This window comes from Bison bison, unplaced genomic scaffold, assembly GCF_000754665.1.
Source record: "Bison bison bison isolate TAMUID 2011002044 unplaced genomic scaffold, Bison_UMD1.0 scf7180017860989, whole genome shotgun sequence".
Lineage (NCBI taxonomy): Eukaryota > Metazoa > Chordata > Mammalia > Artiodactyla > Bovidae > Bison > Bison bison.
In genome coordinates, this window is record NW_011491561.1 from 16,335 (window position 1) to 16,589 (window position 255).

The following is a 255-nucleotide window of genomic DNA, read 5'->3' on the forward strand; positions in this document are numbered from 1 at the left end:
TAGCATATCTGAAATAGTTTCAGAATGGTGTTGCCCATACCGCTACAAAAACAAACAATACTGGAGCATCTGTTGACAGTTCTCTTCTTGCCCTTTTCTGTGATTGTTGACATTTGAAATGCAGGTGGCTTCATTTGGTTTGTTTGCTTTCAGTTTTAGACCCCACTCTTACCATTCATATTGGTGTCATTTAAATGTTTTAAATTTCTAAAACATTATTTCTGAAACGGAAAGGTATGAAAAAAAAAAAAAAAG

The 255-nt window shown here is 33.7% G+C and overlaps 1 protein-coding gene across 1 annotated transcript in view; it reads left to right on the forward strand.

The window, feature by feature from the left end:
- Positions 1 to 255, forward strand: part of LOC104982933 (probable E3 ubiquitin-protein ligase MID2) — a 7,253-nt gene that overhangs the window by 2,181 nt on the left and 4,817 nt on the right. The window lies entirely within an intron of this gene.